This window comes from Cryptomeria japonica, chromosome 11 (assembly GCF_030272615.1).
Source record: "Cryptomeria japonica chromosome 11, Sugi_1.0, whole genome shotgun sequence".
In the NCBI taxonomy this organism is placed as follows: domain Eukaryota; kingdom Viridiplantae; phylum Streptophyta; class Pinopsida; order Cupressales; family Cupressaceae; genus Cryptomeria; species Cryptomeria japonica.
In genome coordinates this window covers 721,264,210-721,286,285 of record NC_081415.1, presented here as the reverse complement: position 1 = coordinate 721,286,285, position 22,076 = coordinate 721,264,210, and positions in this window count along the sequence as shown.

The window sequence follows — 22,076 nt, the reverse complement described above, 5'->3', positions numbered from 1 at the left end:
ATTATTGTTAGGGTTAGGGTTTAGGATTATGATTAATTTGGGGTTAGAATTATAATTAGGGTTAGAGTTTAGGATTATGGTTAGGATTACGGTTTACATCATGGTTGGGGTTAGGGTTAAGATTATGATTATGATTAGGCTTATGGTTTAGGTCTATGGTTAGGATTTTTGTTAGGGTTAGGGTTTACATCATGGTTAGGGTTTTGGTTTAGGGTAAAGGTTAGGATTAAGGCTAGGGTTAGGGTTTAGTGTTATGGTTATGGTTTACATAATGGTAAGGGTTATGTTTACGGTTAGTGTTAACATTAGGGTTCTATTTACCTCATGACTATGGTTGGGATTGGGATTGTTCTTAGGGCAAGGCCTTAGGATTGTGGTTAGGGTTAGTGCTTAGGATTATGGTTAGGATTAAGGTTTACATCATGGTTTGGGTTATGGTTTGGGTATGGGGTTAGTGTCAGGATTAGGATTATGGTTTGGGTTACGATCAAGTTTAGGGTTAGAATTATGGTTAGGTTAGGGTTAGGGTTAGGGTTTATTTTTATTACATTAAGGTTTAAATAATAGTTAGGGTTAGGTTTAGGGTTATCATTTACACTATGCTTAGTGCTAGTACTAGGTTTAGGGTCTAGGATTATGGATAAAATTATGGTTAAGGTTAGTAATAGGGTTTATGATTATTTTTAGCGATATGACTAGGGTTAGTGTTTTGGTGTAAGGTTAGGGTTAGGATTACAGTTAGGGATAGGACATACATCATGGCTAAGGTTAGGGTTAGTGTTGGGGTAAGGGTTAGGGTAAGAGACACATTTTGGGTTATGGTTATGGTTAGGATTAAGGATTATTATTAGGGTTTGGTGTTGTGGTTATGTTAGAGTTAGGTTTAGGGTTAAAGGTTAAGGTTATAGTTAATTAGAGTTAGGGTTCAATTATGATTAGGATTTGGGTTATGAACAAGTTTAGGGTTAGAATTTATTTTTATTACATAGGGGTTTAAATTACGGTTAGGGTTAGGTTTAGGGTTAGGATTTACACCATGCCTAGGGCTAGGGCTAGGTTTATGGTCTAGGATTATGGATTATGGTTAGGGTATACATCATGGTTAGGATTAGCATTAGGGCTTAGGATTATTGTCAATGATATGGTTAGGGTTAGGTTTACATCATCCTTAGAGCTATTAGCATTAAGATGTCGGATTTTTTAAAAGTTAGAGTTAAGTTTAGGGTTTAGGGTTTAGGGTTTAGGGTCAAGGTTATAGTTAATTGGAGTTAAGGTTCAATTATGATTAGGGTTTTATTATGGAAAGGGTTTAATTAGGATCAAGGTTGGGGGTAGATTAGGGTTAGGGTTAAGTTTAGGGATAAAGTTAAACTAGGGTTAGGAGTAAATCTAGGGGTAGGGTTCAATTACTATTAGATTATAGTTTAACTTGTAGTTAGGGCTTAATTCTAGGGTCATAGCTAAGTTTATGGTTAGGTTATGGTTAGGGTTCAATTAGGTCTAGATTAGGGATATTGTCAAGGTTAGGGTTTGATAATGATAAGTGGTTAATTATAGTTATGTAGTTAGTATTAGATTTCAATTAGGGTTATAATTATGATTATGATTCAATTACTTTGGGCTTAGGGTTAAATTAGGATTAGAGTAATTTTTTTTTTATCGGTAATATTTATGATTTTATTAGAGATAACTAAAACAGTACATGAAAAACCATCATCCACCCAAAAAACCATCCCCTGTTCACAAAATCACCCTACCAAAACCATGTTGTTCTTAAAAATAGAATATCAAAAACCCTCCCCCATAACTATTGTAGAAAAAGAAGTCCAATTACATCGTGCCATAAATGACAAAAACTGTGCAAGACAGAAAAACTGAAATTAACTAAATCTAAAACGAAAGGAAAATTAGTACCAAGAGGTACCCTTGTCCGCCATGTTTCATCTTTAAGTCTTCACTCAGTAATATTCAGTGCACTCGAAGCGTCTCCCAACCTATTAATTTCACCAACCGCACCGCCTAGATCATTTTGTCTTGCTAACTCCATTGAAAGATGCATGGTAATCAGCCGCCTCCTCTGCACCTCGTCCACCACCCTCGATTCCTCTCTTACCTATTTGATAATTTATTCCAACTTCATTATTTGAACATAGATTACCAGTCCTTCCCACCCTCTCCTCGTGTCATCTCGAAACCTGGCTTTAACCTCCTCATGACGTTGCAGTAAGGGAATCTTCATGTGTCTATCCCAAAGCTCTGTATTTTCCTCTGGTATGCCTTCAGAGATATTGAAACCCTAACTTGGGACTGCCCACTCCAACAAAAACTCTATGTTTAGAAGATAATCACTCGGGACTATCATCGTCATCACCTTTCTAACCTCCTCGCATGAATAGCCCAAGTCAAGTCCCCAAGCCATTATTAAAGAGTAGATGTCTACCCTCGAATGATATCCATGGCCAATCACCACCACCTCCTCGCCAAGAACCAGTTGAATAGCTTTCAAAAATAGGGGATCTCTAGCCTCTTCACATGAACAGGACCCCAAAATGTAGGCATCGACTTAGAAGATTTTAGGGTGAAATTAGCTTCCATGGTGGAAGCCTCACCAAACCGTTGAGCTCTGCAAAAAAACCGTAATCTTCCCCACCAAACACGCTCAACTGCCACATTGAATGAGCATAAATTCTATTTTTAGCAATTAAGGAGGCACACGCCACAACTGCCGCCATTGCTGAAACATTCAACATTAATTGCCCATAAAGCACGATCCAATCTCAGCTCCTTGAATAAGATGCAGGTTGCATGCCACACATATCAAGAATGCAAAAGTATTGTCCTTAGCAGGCCGACTTAACTCCATAGCACATTGCTGTCATTACCATCCCACCACCTCACCTCACCCTTGGAAAACTCACAAGCCACATTAGACAAGCCGTCAACAAGAACATTTCCACTTCTTCTTACATGGGAAACACAAAAGTCATGGAATTTTTTTAAATTTTGCATAGATAATGGTGATGAACTTATTCAATTTCCAACATGGGGTTTCACCTTTCATGAGAGAATTAACCACCACTTGGGAATCCCCCTCCAAGTGGACTTTCAAAGCCTTCATATTCACTACCAAATTAGTAGCTAACAAAGCCGCTTGCACCTTGACTTCATTATTAGTTCCATCTTGTAATCTTTTTTGCACCTTTGAAGAGAATCTTCCCTTCATCATCACAGGTCACACACCCTGCTCCTGAGATGCCTAGATTCCCCCTCGAAGCCCCATCAAAATTAATCTTCACCCAGCCCCTCTTAGGTTTTGACCAACTCACCTCTTCAATTCCTGGAACATTGCACAAAGGATTAACCCTAGGGAACCCATGAACGAGTCTAGAATTAGAGCTTAATTAAAGTAAAGGTTTGGGCTAGAATTTAATTAGGATTTGAGTTTAAATAAAATTTAATACAAAAAATTAAGCATCTAGATGAAAATTAAGAAGTTGCTTTTAATTATAAATATTTTATATATTAAAAATTATATATTATTTCTAAAATTATTTTTTTGGTCGGTAATATTTATGATTTTATTAAAGATAACTAAAATAGTACATGGAAAATCATCATCCACCCAAAAAATCACCCTTTGTTCACCAAACCGCCCTACCAAAGCCATGATGTTCTTCAAACAAAAACACAAAACCCTCCCCCACAACTACTGTAAAAAAGAGCATAAACTGTGTAATGAAAAAACTGAAAGCAACTTAATCTAAAATGAAAGATTTAGTACCAAGAGGTACCCTTGTTTGCTATATTTTGTCTATCAGTCTTCACTCGGCAACATTCGGTACACTCAAAGCGTCCCCCAACCTGTTCAATCCACCAACTGCACTGTCTAGCTCGTTTTGTCTTGCTAATTCAATTGAAAGACGCCTGGTAATCGACTGCCTCCTCCGCACCTCATCCACCATCCTAGCTTCCTCTCTCGCTTGTCTGATAATTTCTTCCAACTCCATTATCTGAACATAGATTACCAGACCTTCCCACCCTCTCCTCGCGTCATCTCGAAACCTAGCTTTGACCTCCTTACAATGTCGCAGGAAAGGAATCTTCATGTGTCTAGCCCGGAGCTCTGCATTTTCCTCTGGAATGCCTTCAAAGACATTGAAACCCCAACCCGGGACAATCCACTCTAGCAAAGACTCCATGTTTAGAAGATAATCACTCGGGACTATCATCCTCATCACCTTTCTAACCTCCTCTCATGAATAGCCCAAGTCAAGTCCCCAAGCCATGATTAAAGAGTAGATGTCTACCCTCGAACAATATCTGTGGCCAATTACCGCCACCTCCTCGCCAAGAACCAGTTGAACAACCTTCAAAAATAGGGCATCTCTCACCAAAAACATGTTCTCAAGCCTCTTCGCAGGAACAGGACCCTAGAATCCAGGCATCAACTTTGAAGATATCAGGGTGAAATTAGCTTCAATGCTGGAGACCTCACCAAACCATCGAGTTCTGCAAAAAAACCGTAATCTTCCCCACCAAACACGCTCAACTACCACATTGAATGAGTGTAAATTCCATTTTTAGCAATTAAGAAGGCACACACCACAACCATTGACATTGCAGAAACATTCAGCATTAACTGCCTATAAAGCACGATCCAGTCTTAGCACCTTGAATAAGATGCAGGCCACATGTTGCACATATCAAGTATGCAAAATTACTGTCCTTGGCAAGCCATCTTAACTCCATAGCACATTGTTGTCATTACCATCCCACCACCTCACCTCACCCTTGGACAACTGACAAGCCACGTTGGACAAACCGTCAGCAATAATGTTTCCACTTCTTCTTACATGGGAAACACAAAAGTCTTGAAAATATTTTAATTTTGCACCGATAATGGTGATGAACTTATTCAATTTCTAGCATGGGGTGCCACCTTTTATAAGAGCATTAACCACCACTTGGGAATCCCCCTCCAAGTGGACTTTCGAAGCCTTCATATTCACTGCCAAATCAGTAGCTAACAAAGCTGCTTGTACCCTGACTTCATTATTAGTTCCATCCTGTAATCTTTTAGCACCTTTGAAGAGAATCTTCCCTTCATCATCACAGGCCACACACCCCACTCTTGAGATGCCCAGATTCCCCCTCGAAGCCCCATCAGAATTAATCTTCACTCAATCCCTCTTAGGTTTTGACCAACTCACCTCTTCAATTCTAGGAACATTGCACAAAGGATTAACCCTAGGGAACCCATGAACGGGTCCATTATTTCTAAAATATTTTTGTATGCACTTAACTTTGATTTTTTGAATTTAGAAATATTATATTTTTATGATTAAAATTATTAACATAAAAATTCTTTTTGATCTTTCTAATTAAAAATTATATGTTATTTTTGAACTATTTGTGTAACTCAACTAACAATAAATAGAATATAATAAAAAAAATCACATCTATATGATAAATTAAAAACTTTTAATAATAAATATATTAAATATTATATAGTATTTTTGAAATATTTTTGTATGTACTAAACTTTGATTTTTTGAATTCAAAACATTATATTTTCATGATTGAAATTTAGAAACATAAAAATTCCTTTTATCATGTAATTGTAATTTTGATTTTTCGAATTTAGAAACATTATATTTTTATGTTTAAGATTTATCTAAACAAAGAATTTTTTTTTGATCTTTTAAAATTAAAAATTAAGATTCTTTCCTTGCTTTTTTGTTAAAATATTGCTTCTTTTTTTTCTTTTTTCAATAAAAGTGAATTATTCCACTAAACTTTTTTATTAATATTTTTTATTTTTTACATAGGATTCAAAGAGCATACCAGAGGAAAGAACCCTGGGAAGAAAACCTCCAGTCACAGCTCATAAAATAAACCTATAGTATCTAACAGATCAATTTATACACCCCGCCCAAAACCACATACAAAATGCGGTCACAACACATATAATATTAGTTTTGCATAGAGCCCATATGACAATTTGCCAAAAAAACCCATCGGATAATTTTCAAATGTAGACTCCATAGCTGCTATCAATGGAAGAAGACAAAATTTTCCAAAGCCCTATGCCAAATCCCATGAGCCAAAAACCTTCTTGCCAAAAAAGAAAGTATCAAAAAACCTTTGGAAAAACACTATTATATCAAATACCATGACCTCAAACTCTTCTCTAGACAATAAACATGAATACTTGAAATGAAAGGGGAAAGCGTGACTAATTATCATCATAAAATTTTACATTGACGTTACTCAAGAAAATCATATGTATTGCTGCAAACCTTCCCATACCCTAGAAGGAATTTCCTCAAAACCCACCTCTCGCTGATTAGCATTGCTATTAATGTCTAAATTTGCCAAATAATCTGCAATCTTATTAACTTCTCTGTAATAATGGGATACCAAGAAAGATTCAAACAATTCTATTTTTTGTAAAATGGGATCAAGTATATACTGCAAATTCCAACAATTCGATTTATTTTTCATAACACATTGAATAATCACCATAGAATCACCTTCAATTATTAAGTCCTTAATTCCCAAAGAGATTGCCATATCCAATCCAAAAGACAAAGCATGAAATTCCGCATAATTGTTCGTTTTAAAACCAATAGCATGACACTTAGCTCGAATAAAATTTGTATTGTGATCATAAATTACCATGCCTACCCCAGCCGGCCCAGGGTTACCATGAGAGGCCCCATCAAAATTCAGTTTAAAGTGCCCCTGTGGAGGAGGTTTCCATCTAGCAGAGCATCTCTTACCTATAGCATCATTCTTTTTTAAAATTGAACCATGAGAGGGTAAAACTGACAGCAACTTCCAAACTTTGACCTTTCTACCATTATGAAAAATCCATGAGAGATGAGGCAAAATAACTGATCTACATTTACAAAGGAAATTCCAAATAGCAGAACCCGGAGGCAAATTTGAGACTTTAAAAATGTACTCTCTCAGTCCATTATTTAAATATTTGGCAAACATAATCTGTGCCCATAAGGAGCTAGGCTTGTCATATAATTTCCAAACCAGCTTAGCACCCAAGGCTAAATTCTAATTCTCTAGACTCTGAATTCCTGTTCCCCCAAGTTCCTTAGGCAAACATACCTTATCCCATGCAACTAAAGGGAGTTTCTTCTTGTCATCTTTATTATTGTTCCAAAGAAAATCTCTAAGAGTATCTTGTAAACTAACAATGGCTTCTTTTGGAGACTTCAAAACCGACATGAGATATATGGGAACAACATTCAAAACAGACTTGATGAGAACAATTTTACCTGCCAAAGTTAACCTTCTATGATTCCATGAGAGAATTCTTTCAAAAATGACCGAGATAATCTTATCCCAAAAACCAATCTTATCCTGTTTAACAAAGAAAGGAATCCCAAGGTAAGTACATGGAAGATTTCCAGTCTCAAATCCCCAAAAGGATTGCAACCTATGTTGAACCAGTTGTGATGTATTAAGGAAAAAAATCTTTGATTTATCACCATTCACTTTCTGACCAGAAAACGATGCATAATTTTGTATTATTCCTTTAATCACTTTTGCCTCAACTAACGAAGCATGTCCAAATAATAAAGTATCATCTGCAAAGAGACAATGAGAAATACTTTGGGGAATATTCTGAATCCTTATACCTTTCCAAAGCCCCCCCACTTTAGCAGCCCTAATAGCCCAACTAAAGGTTTCAGCTAGGAGAATAAACAAAAAGGGAGAAAGGGGATCTCCATGTCTCAAACCCCTAGAGGAAGTGAAAAAACCACAAGGAGAACCATTAATTAAAACCAAGAATCTTGCAGAAGAAATACATGCACGAATCCATTTGACCCAGGCCTTGGAAAAACCTAACTTCTCAAGAACAACACATAAAGCCCCCCACTCTACTCTATCATAAGCCTTCATCATGTCTAGTTTAAGTATCATGGCTAGGGTTCTTTGGGTGGAAATAGAATGCAACATCTCATGTGCTACAATTGCACCCTCTGTTGTCTCCCTTCCGGGAACAAAAGCACCTTGCTCCAATGAAATGATCCTAGGTAGATTTTTGCCAACCTAAGGGAAATTGCCTTCATAAATATCTTATACAAAGTGTTACATAAAGTAATGGGGCAGAAGTTAGCAAAAGTCTTAGTATCCTCTTTTTTAGGAATAATTGCAATCATTGTAGTATTAAGTTCTTTTAAAATGGACCTATTTCTCCTAGATTCCTCGAGAGCCAATAAAACATCATTTCCCACAAAATCCCAACATTTTTGAAAAAATAAAGGAGTAAAACCATCTGGTCCCTGGGCTTTATCCGGATTCATGGCAAAGACAACACTCTTAACTTCTTCTAAGGAAAAGGGAGACATCAACATCTTATTGTCTTCCAAATATACTAAAGGAGGAATATTAGATATAATATCATTGCTGAGATTTCCATTTTCCGAAGATAATAATGACTTAAAAAACCTAACTACCTCTGAAGCAATGTCCTCTGGCTCTGTCAATAAATTCCCATTCTTACACTGAATACAAGATATCCTATTCTTACATCTTTTAATCTTAGTTGAAGAATCAAAAATTTTTGTGTTCCTGTCACCATCTGAAAGCCACAACTCTCTAGATTTTTGTCTCCAATAGATTTCCTCTCTAGCTAACACCTCCTCAAGCTGTAATTTTAGTGACTTCAATTCATCAAAAAATTGTGGCACCATACCATGTTGAAGCACATGAGTATTAAAACACTAAATCGTATCTTGAATCCTTTGTTTCTCCTGAAAAATGTTCTTAAAATGCAAGATATTCCATTCCCTAATATTCAATTTCAAATAACTTAACTTCTTAGCAATCTGAAACATACGGGACCCAGAACAAAAAGGAGCAGAATTCCACCATTTCATAAGTAGAGGCAAAAAGGAAGAATCCCTAAACCACATGGGCTCAAATTTAAATGGAGACTTAAAAGAAGCCCTATCCTCAATAACTGAAAGGGAAATTGGAAAATGATCAGAACCTGAGACCGGTAGAATAGAGGAAAAGAATTCAAAATCTGAATCAATCCAATTCTCAGATAACAAAAACCGATCTAATCTCTCAGTAATCTAAGAAAATTCCCTTCTCATGTTTGTCCATGTGAAAACCCCATTCTGAGACTTACAATAAAAAAGGCTCATATCAGAAATGAAATCCCCAAAGTCATCCATAATCCTTTTATTAGGGAAAACACCTCCTCTTTTCTCATCTAAATCAGTGATAGCATTAAAATCACCCCCGAAGATAATAAAGGAACCATGTTTTAAGGGAGAAGAAATCCTCTTTAATTCACCCCATAACTTATTCTTCCCTTGAATTCTTGACGGAGCATAAATGTTAAAAAGCCAGAATTTAACATTCGAAATCTTGCTTATAACTAAAGCCAACATCCAATTTGTAGCAGATGTCACTAACTGTACCTCAATATTATAATTATTCCAAAGCAGTGCCAAACCTCCCGAAGCACCACAAGTCGGAGAAGAAAGAAAATTCCACCTTCTCCAAGATGAAAAAACCAAATCAACAGACTCCTTTGACAACTTTGTTTCTTGCAACATAAAAATATCACACTTAATTAAGTCCATTTGGGACTTAATTAAGCGTCTCTTGTTAGGGGCATTTAAGCCCATAACATTCCAAGAAATAATTCTCATTGTCCTCGAGGGGAGGCTGAAGCTCCCCTCTTCCCAATAATCGGAGATTTTTTGCTTTCCCCAAAGCAACCTTGCAAATTACGTTTCACAACCCCTGATCTTGTCACAAGTGGACTAGTCACGAATCTTTTACTCCTCTTTCTTTTTACACTTATAGGAGTTAGGCATGTTTTCTTAGGCCTACCAAGAGAGACCAAATGCCTCCCTTGTCCACTTTCTAAATAAAAACAAGTGCCATGTGGCGAGTACTTGCCTTCATAGTATTGTAATAAAAATATTTGTTGTAATTCATAATTATAATTTTGTATTATTGTTATTTTATATCTTTGTAATATTAACTATAACTCTCACTTCAATAAAATATTATTAAATAATTATAATATAACATAAATATTATAATGAAAATATACATTTTTCTTAAGAATATAATCATAATTTAATTAAAAAAATTATATAATTATAATTATAAAACTGGCCATATTTCTAATCTTCTCATATTTCTCCACATGTAATGTTTTTTATATATGTTTTAATATGTATATACACTATTGCATTTTACCCAATCATTGGCCCATTAATGGGCCTTTTTATGGGCTAATCCATCTTCGTTTAAGGTAAAAGAGGTTGAATGGACTAGACCAGATGCATGATGGATTAAAGTTAATTTTGATGGGGCTTCTAAGAAAAACCCAAGGCCATCTAGAGCAGATTGTGTGGTCAGGGACGAGCAGAATAATCTATTGGCAATAGGGGTGGAAACAATCAAGGATGGGACCAATAATGAAGTTGAAGTTAATGCGACATTAATGGAAATCACTTTGGCAAGAAAGTTGTCGATATCTAATCTACTTTTGGAGGGTGACTCTGAAATTATAGTCAATGGCTAGCTAAGGGAGATACACCACATTGAAAATTTGATAAAAGTATTAAAATTGTAAGAGCCAAATTAGATCATTTTTCAAATAACTCATGTTAGGAGGGATGAAAATAAGATGGCAGACACCTTATCAAAATGGGCAATTTCATTAAGTGAAGCTAATGATGAATTATGGTGGCTAGATTTCCAAAATTTGCAATTCAAGGCATGAGAGATATGGTTGGGAGATTGAAGTGATGCAATATAATGGTAGGAGAAAGTTGAGAGTCTAGGGTATTAGTTAGTGTGTGCGAATTAAGAATGTGTGAAGTATGGAGTTTTAATTATATTTTCATCTATATTTTTTAGTTCTATTTGGGTGTGAAAGTGTTTTCTTCGAGAGTGCTAGAAATTAGAAACTGCAAAAAGGTGGGAGATAGAGTGTCTATCCTCTCTTCAAAGTTGCTTTGACAATAGGAAAAATGGAGGCCACTTTCAATCTCAGATCAAGGAAAAGACAAATCTCCTTCATGGGGGAGATCATTGACTTGTGCTTAAAGGATTGTTTCAAATACGAGGCCCTATATTTTTTTAGTTCATAAAAATGCTTTTGGGAGATGATTTTACGAAGGCAAAGAAAAAATATTTCTCTAATGTGGATATCATGTCCATGGTGCTTGACTGATGTCTGGAGCTAGGAACGAAGGAGGAGGCTTGGTGGGTGATGGAATCCTATGTGAAAATGGATTGGTGTTTGGGGTTTAGAGCATTCGTAGCTATGACAAGACTAGATGAAGGCGTTTTAGCTCAAGGAGGTAGGTGGGTGAAGGCTACAGGTTTTACACCTTCTCTTTGGCCATTTATGATATGGATCTTTGAAGATAATAAAGATGACAGATGAGCTAAGGTCAAAATTGGCTTTAGGTTTATCAAATAATACACTAGTACATTCGGAGCTGATTTTCGACAGCCGTTTGTTAGATTTTCGATGAATTTTCGTCGGAGTGTTGACAAAATCCACCGTTGAAAACTCGGCGTCGGATTGGTCGACGATGCCATGCCCGTCAGAAATTCGACAATCCAATGGACTTTGCCGACGGTTAAAGAAGTTGTCGGTCGAAAGCTTAGTATTCATCGTAATTCCGACGATGACCATTTTTATAAAAAAAAGTAATAATTATCATCGATATAAAAAAAATAATACCTGAGAAAAGCCCTTTTGGTTTCTAATTTGGCGTTACTGTACTATTCACTTAAGCGATGTGTCCATTTATCATAAAAGTGTTCTCCCCTTGTCATTTACCTAGGCGGTCCCTTTAAATATTTTACTTGTTCGCTTTTAATCTACCTGTTCTAATGTCCGTCGGGCCTTATAATTATCATGCAATTTTCTATTGATCTGATGGCCCATGTTGATTCATGACCAAAAAGTGCTCGAAACTTAGTTTCTGTGAAGTAGCAAAAAGGTGGACCCGACATATAGGTTTGGACCAAAGCTAAACACCGATCAAGTTTCATCTGATCGGACAGACAGCGTGGTTTTGTGAGATCAAGCTGAACGTCTTTTAACCTTCGCAAAGTGGCGAAAGGGTTTGGCGGGTCCCAGAGATAAGCGGTCTTCTTTGGTTAAAGAATGATCGGGTTGGAATAAGATCAATGGCTTCTCGTTGTTTCATGGCCGGAAGATGCACGAGCTATACCTTCAGCGAAATAGCGAAAAGGTGGAGGGTCCCGCTAAGAGTGGTAGTAAATGTGGTAACCCCAGTTGGCGATGACATGGTGGTGACAAGGCACTGAGTTGGCAGTATTGAGTGGGTTCGGGCATAAAAAGAGTAAACAATGAGCAAGTTCTTGAGATCTAACGGCTCGCATGAATTTGAGAAGATAAGATGCTAGCAAGTTAGTCATTGCGAAGTAGTGAAAAGGCCGATGGGCCCAAGGGACAGGCATGACATGAAGTTTAAAGCAAATCAGGTCTGTTTTGATCTAACGGTTCTTGTGGTTTTGTGGCTGCAAGCCAAACGAAGAATAATGTTCGCGAAGTCGTGAAAGACAGGTGGAAATCACACAGAGGAGTGAGTGGCATAACAGCTGCCACTTTTTGTAGAGCTTGGAAAAAGATCAATGGCTTCTCGTTGTTTCGTGGCTGGGAGATGCACTAGCTATACCTTCAGCGAAATAGCGAAAAGGTGGAGGGTCCCGCTAAGAGTGGTAGTAAATGTGGTAACCCCAGTTGGCGATGACATGGCAGTGACAAGGCACTCAGTTGGTGGTATGCAGTGGGTCCGGGCAAGGTTGTCATAAAAAGAGTAAACAACGAGCAAGTTCTTGAGATCTAACGGCTCGCGTGAATTCGCGAAGATAAGATGCTAGCAAGTTAGTCATTTCAAAGTAGCGAAAAGGCCGATGGGCCCAAGGGATAGGCATGGTATGAAGTTAAAAGTAGATCAGGTCTATTTTGATCTAACAGTTCTCGTGGTTTCGTGGCTGCAAGCCAAATGAAGAATAATGTTCACGAAGTCGCGAAAGATAAGTGGAAATCACACGGAGGAGTGACGTGACACGTGGTTTAAAAAAGTGATTGAGGGCCCGCCTAGGTGTAACCGGTAGTTATGTGGGATTAGTAAAAGGGAATAGTAAGTTGTTTCACGAAAGAAAAGAGCATGACTTTTATGTTCTGCGAAGTAGTGAAAGAGAGAAACAAAGGAAAGACTTAGAAAAATTATGACCCATTGGAGCCAATTTTGAATTTGATTTGGCAAATTTAATTATGAAAAGAAAGCCAAAGCATGCAGAGTTAATTTCTTAAAACTTAAATGCCAACTTGCCATTTTCAGTTCGCATCAACTTGATTGCTAAGTGTTGTTTCATCGAAGTTTGTTGCAGAGCGAATTGTTGTAGAGCGATTTTCTTCAGGCGAATAATCAAGTTTCTTGTGCTTTTCTTGATAACTCATGGTTTGTTCTCAAATAATACTGTGTGAATTACTTCATTAGAGGTCTGTGCTAGCTTCTAGTGGTATAATTGTTTGACCAGAATGGCATCTAGAAGAGAATTTACAGGGAAAGTGAATTACCAGGACCGAAATATCTGTGATGATTTTTTAGAGCAATTAACCATGTCCACCAATGCTGGGGCTAAGGCCAAAGAGCTAGTACCTAAGAACCCTTGTCTAAAAATTGGAGATGGCCTTTATGATAAGGGTAATTGGTTGAGGGACCCTGAAATAGGATTGTCAGGCTTAGGACTCTTCAAAGTCGGTTTTGGGCAGAGGAATTCCCCAGCTCCTTTGAATGGCATATAGGAGCAGGATGTAGGAAAGCTTGTGATCCTAGGTGTTTTTATGGATGTAGATTTGTTAGCCCCGATTGCACAGAATTATGACTCTGTGGCAAGATGCATTGGGAACATAAAGGGATCAGTCTTGATTGAGATAAATGAAGATGAATTCAGGAAAGTGTTTAAACTCAGTGAGTCCTCCAATTCATTAGAACCTATTGACTTTGAGTCGTTAGCCTAGGTTTACAACACACAAAGGGATCATCTTAGAAGTGGCCCATTGAAAGAATTCTTTGTAAAGATAGGGGGGTTAGCAGTTGTAGGCCCCAACACAATGGAACCATTCTCTCTCAACCTATTCACTCTGAGAGCTAAGGGTATGTATTGGGCATTATGCCAGATTTTTAGAGAGGATGTTGAAAAGAATATGCCAACCCATTATATGTTAATGATTGCACAAATTCTAAACCCCTCCCTAGCAATAACATTTGATTATGCCTCATACCTTGCTGATGCAATTCATAAAGGGCTAGTAGGAATAAAAAATGGTAAGGTGGATAGGCCATTTGGATGGTACTCCATGTTGATGCATATGTTTCTGTTCAAAGGGGTTGATTATTTTGGAAAGGAGATGGACCTGATTAAGGTCAAGGATAAAGAGGAGATGCTAGTGCAATTGTGGAGTACTGTTCTATCTTGGGATAAAGAAGATGCAAGTTATTTAAAGTTTGATAGATGCTTTGCATCTAAAATTAGGATTCTTCTATGCAGAGAAAACCCTAGAATTCCTAGGGCTCTTTTGGAGTTTCTCAGACCAAAGGAGTTTGCAAAGGATATGAAGATTGTTCACAATTGGGGAGACATATATTTGTACCCTATGTCTACTATTTTTAGAGTGTTTGGATTTAGAGGCACCCCCTTTTTACTACCCTATCAGGTCCCATTGAAGATAGGGATTACAGAAGTCCTGAGACAAATTGGGGGAGTACAAGAAGCAGAGCTAACCAATAGAGGTAAAGGAACTATTTTCCCAACTATTACCATGGCTCACCATTTTGTGATCACTAAGGGTGGATGGAGATTTTATGAAGAATTATTTAAGTCATATAGGCTATCTACTGCAGTGTCAAGATGTGCAGACCCGAAGGATTTTTTCAATGGCATGTTCAGAAAAAGAGCACTGTGCAGAGGTAGGCCACATCAATTTCAGTTCCCAGAAGATCTGATTAGAAATGAATTCAGCTTAGATGAGCAAGAACTAAGGAAGGAGAAGTGGGTGGTGTAGTCACATAAATCTGTCCACTTAATTAAATGAATACTTAGTATTTATTTGATTATTTAACCATCAATTAATAATTAATTAAATTAATATTTAATTAATTCATCTTAACCCTATTCTCCTATTAATTAAATAAATTATTTGATTTATTTGATTTAAATCACTTAACCAAATTCAGACCATTAATTAAATAAATAAATCATATTTATTTAATTAAATATTCTCTCACATTTAAATAAATTAATATTTATTTAAATCCCCCAAAATCCCACCTCTCACATTTAAATAAATTAACATTTATTTAAATCACCTTTATCCTCTACCCACTTGCATTTTCCTACAAATGCAAGTTGCACAATTATTTTAAATAAATTATTTATTTAAATCACCTTTATCCTCCACCCACTTGTATTTTCCTACAAAAGCAAGTTGCACAACTATTTTAAATAAATTATTTATTTAAAATCCTATTTATCCTCACCCACTTGAAACCTTTAATGGTTTCCCTTAAAGTCTTCAAACTTGATGGCTTTAAAGTCTTCAAACTTGATGGCTTCCTTCTATAGTCTTCTTAAGCCTTTAATGGTTTCCCTTAAAGTCTTCAAACTTGATGGCTTCCTTCTATAGTCTTCTTAAGCCTTTAATGGTTTCCCTTAAAGTCTTCAAACTTAATGGCTTCCCTTAAAGTCTTCTTAAGACTTTAATGGTTTTTCTTAAAGTCTTCAAGCCTTTAATGGTTTCCCTCAAAGTCTTCAAGCATTTTAATGCTTTATCTTCCTTTTTCTCATTTAAATAAATTAATATTTATTTGAATATTTATCCAAATGCACATTACACCATTTAATTGAAATAAATGATTTTATTTTAATTGAAAATACCAAAATTCCTCCCACTTGCATTTTCCTACAAAATCCACTTGCATGCCTAAACCCCTTCTAGATTCTTCTAAACCTTTCTTAATTAACCTAATCCATCCCCTAAATATTGTCACATTCCTAAGCAAATTGGAGTCACTTCTCAAAGACTCCAAAGTCTTTGAAAAGCAATTAATGCTTTGTGTGTTCAACAAATTAACCTCTAAAGTCTTCCAAACCACTTATGGCTCTTACATGACCATTAATGGTTAATTCCACTTGCACCCATGGCTAAGGACTTTGACCCCTAACTTAACCCTCATGTAACCCATGTGTCTCTTCAAAGCATTTATTTCTTTGACTAAGGTAACCATCATGTCCCCTCAAGCATTTAATGCTCCTTATCTCTCCTCTCAAGCCTCCTCATGGTGACACTTGTCAACATGGGATTGGGTTGAAAGTCTCACATGGATTGAATATCTTTCAATCCTAACCCTTTTTAAGATTGCTCAATCTTAACCCTTCATTTCCCCATTTCTTCTATAAATAGAACCCTTCTCCTCAAGCAAAAAAGAGAAGCATTAGAGTATTGTTGTTATACTGGTATTAGCATAGAGCTTTTTCATAGCATCACTATCTACACTTGCATAGCATTTGTTTATCATATTCAACCATCTTGAATCTCCATATGGCATCCATGGATAGTGCTAAAAGCTAAGAGCTACACTCATTTGGGACTTGGAGAGGAGAGGAACAAGGGAGGAGCAACTATGAGCATCTTGATTAGCTATTTTATTCTATGTTTATATGCTTTCTATTTCATGCTTAATATCTCTCTTGATATGCCTGTTTAGGATAATCTTTTGTTGCTAACACTAACGTTTGTTTCTTGTGCTCTTGTGTGTGTTGCCATCAAATAGATTTTCTAATCCTTTTTGCAGAGCATCAGGTGGCATATAAGAAAGCCCTTGATTTTATCCATCAATTTGACACTAGCTATGACCCCCTTTATAGCTTCAATCCATTTGAGGAGAAAATAAAATTCCTGATTCTTTATTTTGAAGATCTCATGCAGACCTTAAAAGAAAAGAGGGAGGCCATAATGCAAAATGAGCCTGATAAGGCTAAGATGGTATTGGCTAAGCGTGCCTTTGCTAGAGATATCCCACATGGTGACTATGTAATGCACAAAAGGTAAAAGTACACTGTGATAATGCCAGTGACAGGTGAGCCTTCCACTTCAAAAGGGAAGAGGAAAATTGAAGATGTCATTGACATCCAAGATTCCCCTAAGAAGCAGAGAGTGGGAAAGGAAATTGAAACTGATGAGCCTCAATATTCTCCATCTCAGTCTCCTATCCACATTGGAGATGAACAAGTTGTGGCTGAACAATTATTGCAGTTAGGGAGTCTTGGTGAGATTGCCTATGCCTATGAGGAGACCCGAGAGGGGATGCCCAAAGAGCCACCTAATGCTGAAATGGATTTGACTGATGGTGAGTTAAAGGGCCAAGAAATGGACCTTACTGTTAAGAAAGCTAGTGAATAATTCCTAGCTGACAGTAATTTTGTCACATCAGGAGCTTTTATACAGTTTCTATGGAAGCAATAAAATTGATCAATTCAAGACTAGATGTGAATAGAGGAAAAGTGAACAACCTCTTAAAATTACAACTCAGGTAGAAGAAGAGGTTAAGCAAGAAATGATGGAGGAGTTCAAAGCAATCACCCCTGAGAAAGGAAGAGAAATGGTAGCAAAGGCTGGTGTGTTAATTCTCCCTGAATGGGATATAGCTGATGCCTTAGTGCTTGATGCAGTGAGGAAAGAAACAAAGCCTATGGAAGGAGTGACATTCAATGAAGATAATGTTTCTCTTGTCATGTGGTCTTTAAAGAAGGATGAAAACAAAAGAAGGAAGGATGCATCAGATTCTAGCCTCTTAGGAGGCATGATAGTTAAAAGAGTCCAAGACATAGGGGTAGTGGAAGCTGCAAGCACAGTCCTAGAGACTGCAAAATTCAGTGTTGCGGTGTCAGAGAAAGAGGCACAAGAAAAGGCTAATCTCCAATTGAAGTTGGAGACTATTTTAAAAGCTTGCAATGATGCTAAAGAAGGAATAGCCAACAGAGACAACATAATTGCTAGACTCCAGAGTCAACTGGCAGGTCAATATCACCTTGGTGAATCTTCTACACTCATGATAGCCTCCTCTCCAGCAAGATCCCCTCCTACTAGTCCCATAATTGAATATCCCCCTTCTCCTATGCCTTCTAGTTCCCAATTACCTGAAAATGTCCAACATGAGTTGGAAAAATTGAAACAAGCTCAGACATTGTATGCAAACAAATATGAGGAGAAAGTGAAAGCCACCATCTTGAAGTTTGCTAACTCAGTCAAAACCTCCAATGTATACATAAATATGACGAGGATTCTTGAGATTTTGATCAAATTGAGATAAGAAGAAGCCACTTTGGAACCAATCCTGAATAAGTGGGTGCCTAGAGATAAAGAGTTAGAGCTCATGTGTTCTTCCTATGTAGATGCAGAAGAGAATGACAATCTAAGGTCCACATGTGAGTTTATAAAAGAGATGAATATTCTTTTAGTGGAAGGAGCAGGTATAAAAAGAAAAGCCCAACTTTATAGGACAGAATATTCAAATCATAAATTTGAAATGTTTCCAGGAGGTTTCATTGGTCCTGTCCAGCTAAAGGAAGAGAAGACTTGGTTAAAGGAGGTGGACCACAATTTGTCCCTAAGGATCAATCAGATTATCAGTACTGATGCCACATCCTTATTTGTCCAAACAATTGAGGAAATTGAAAAAGTGAAATCTCATTATGGTTTCATAGAAACAGAGATTGGACATGTACGAGTCACTTGGAAGCGACTAGAAGATATCAAATAGAAGATTGCTAGTTTTACTTGGCCTAGTGATGATGTGTATCAGGAGTGGAAAGATAAGTATATGGGACAGAAAGAAGATGCTTGGGAGTAGTTACAGGAGGTTGCAACAGAACAACAAGCAGAGGAAGCCACAGATGTTGAAAAGGACTTATAATCGCTTCTTGAAAACGACCGGTTGTTTGGAACAAACTTTCTTTTGAAGGGTCCAAAGCTTGTATGCATCCATACTATTATAAATGGATACCGAGACTCCTAAAAAAATGATCGCAAGTAATTGTAAGAAAATGCTGCAGAAATTTATCTGAGCTTTTTTCTAGTCTTATGGAGAATACTCTGAGTTTTGTAATATTTTCTCCAAATTAATATCAATATACAGACTAGAAATAGTGTATATACATAAATGTGCATAGCAGTCATAGGGAAACTCATGTCAAATGTGCAACTCAATACAAGAAATAATCTTAGTTTGTAGCCCTATAGCATCATAATGCAGTCCTTGACCAAGTATGCATACAAGAGACATCTAGTTCTATTAAGGCACAAGCATCAAAGTCAGAGGTTATGACAACTAGTGAAAAACATCAAGAACAAAAAGTTTAGTCTCAAGAATTAGGAGTTGTAATAAAAAAACTTACAAGGATGAGGCATATTCATAGCTTTTGCAGTCCCACCTTGGATATCAACACTAGAAGCAACTCATATTGTTCGTGTAAAGACAAGACAATATGGGAGTTCATTGTACTCAGCAACTCGTGGTGTTGTTGTTCATGTTGGCTCTGTTGGACCCTGCGATTAAGATTCAATATACATTATTCAATAAGATTAATTGTGCAACATAATGAAATATTGAAAAGTGTGTTACCTTGTTGAGCTTCGCTTGGTTTCGATAATAGTTTAATATTCTCTACTTAACAGGGCCAACCATGTGAAGGTGGAAGCTCATTTGCCCCCCCCGCTAACATCACTCTAAATTCCCCGTTAACATCTTATAACATTCATTCATTAATTCTTTCTACCTTTAATAAAATATAGTATTCATTCATTAATATCACATAACGTTCATTAACACATAACATTGATTAACATTAATTAACATGCAACATTCATCAATATTAATTAACACATATCATCCATAACCATTAATTAGCACATAATTACATTCACTAACACATAAAAATCAATCATTATCAAATAAGTTAGATTACAATCATTTCTTTCTTTGTTTTTTCTTTGAAGCTATGAAAAGACTAAGTGGAACATCGGTGTCTTCATCATTTCCCCCCTTTGCAAATGTTCCGCCAACTGCTCGTGATCTCAATGTATGCCTAGTCCTATACTGAGGACGAGGACACTGAAGTGAAGGGGGGTCCTCTGCAATAACAAAGAAATGGGTTAAATTCAAAAAAAATAATATTATTGTTACAAGTATTTCATTAATTTAGAGAACATAATTGTTGTGCTCTTTACCTGATGGGGCCACATCATTTTGTGTAGCCTCAACTTCAACATGCTAAACACCACGGTCCTCTTCACCTGAGTGGGGAACATCACGTTCTTGAGGTTGAGTACCCAGATCATGCTCCACTTGCTCACCACCAACTACATGCTCTAAAATATTAACAAGAAAGGTTACATTAATTACTACTCTAATTACAAATTAAGATGTTTAATTGTATTAATAGCTAAATAAATAAATTTGAATAGCAAATGAATACCTCTGTAGACGTATAAAAATGACCATATTCCTAAATGAATATTTTATGTTCATTTCTCTATTTAATTAAATCTAATTTAATTAAATAACCCGTATTCCTCTATTTAATTAAGTAAATTACTCAATTAAATTCACTATACCATTTAATAGGATAAATTGATTTTATTCAATTAAAGCCCTTGTCCACTTTTTAATTAAATTCAAATTTTAATTAAAATAGTTATCCTAAATTAAATAAATCTAATTTATTTAATTACAACCAAATTGAATTAAATTCAATTAAAACCTATTTTCCCTCACCCACTTGCAAAATCCTACACCTCCCATTTGCATCCTAACCCTCTTTCTAACCTCTTCTAGATTCTTCTAAAACTAATTAATTAACCCAAACCCATCCATTATCCCTTTTCCCTAAATTTGAGGAGGTCACTTCTCAAATTTGGAGTAAAGTCTTCAAATTGCATTAAAGCCTTTATCCATTCAACAAGCTAACTTGTTGAATGCCCCCAAATTTAGAAGGATTCTTACAAATTTATCCCCAAAGTCTTCATAACCATTAATGGTTAACTCAACCCTCTTACATGGTTAAATAATTTCCATAAACTCAACCTCCATCTAACCCAAGGGTCTCATCAAGCATTTATTGCTTTGACCATGGTTATCCTTAAACCTTTGCACAAGAGTTTATCCTTTGGGTAAAAGCCTTATCCAATGGATAACCCTAACTTAACCTTAACCCTTAACCCTTAACCCCTAGGGTAACCATGAGGTCTTCTCAAGCATTTAATGCTTCTTACATCTCCTCTCAACCAACCTTATGTTGACAATTGTCACCATTTCATTGGTGCCAATTACAAACATGGATTCCCAACTTTCAAACTTGGCCCTTGATTGCCTCTTTCAATCCTGACCATCCATTGCCCTGTTTTTGCTATAAATAGAGCTCTCATTCCTCCATTTTCATCATCCAAGTCTTTAGCATCACACTTATACTTAAATCCATTCAAGCTTTCATATCTCATTTTATGCTCATCATTTTAGCTTCTCTTTTAAACAATAATTTATCTAAATATGCTAATTTAGAGTATGTTCCTTATCATTTAGCTTAAATCATGAACTAATATAGTATGCTAGGATAGTCTTGTTTACTAACCTTGTCATCTTATAACTAGTTTATTGCATTCGTAGCATCATGCATAGCTTAGGATGCATCTCATCTTAAAATCAACAAAAACATCCCTTGTTCTTGCATTTGTCATCCCTAAACCATTTTGCTTAGTGATCTGAGAGAAAAAACATTGGTTTGAGGGACCGTGCAAGATAAAGAACCATGGAACCATCCTTGGGAAGCTGAGCCATACTTCATGACTCCATAGCTTGCACCAAGAAGTCCTGTGGGTGTGTGAGCAAGGCTCCATAGAGCTCCGTTTTTCACATATTGAGTTCTATCGGCCTATTTTTCCCGCATACATTTCTGGCGCCCACCGTGGGGCATTA